Raw genomic sequence first — 250 nt, forward strand, 5'->3', positions numbered from 1 at the left:
CGGTCGGTAAATAACGGAGATATGAGCAAAAATCCGAGACAACCTCTGAAAATTTCATCAAAAAATGTCATATTTTTTTCATGCTTTGTAAAATAAGCAACAACAACACTGTATATTATATGTATATATGTACACGTGTGTATAGATGTATTTGGTTTTATTCAGCTGTGTATTTTGCTTTGTATGTTTCAATGCTGTTGGCGTCATTGAGTTATATATTTTGTTTTTGTGAATTCTATTCGTATATTTG

The sequence above is a fragment of the Lucilia cuprina genome, chromosome 5 (assembly GCF_022045245.1).
Source record: "Lucilia cuprina isolate Lc7/37 chromosome 5, ASM2204524v1, whole genome shotgun sequence".
Lineage (NCBI taxonomy): Eukaryota > Metazoa > Arthropoda > Insecta > Diptera > Calliphoridae > Lucilia > Lucilia cuprina.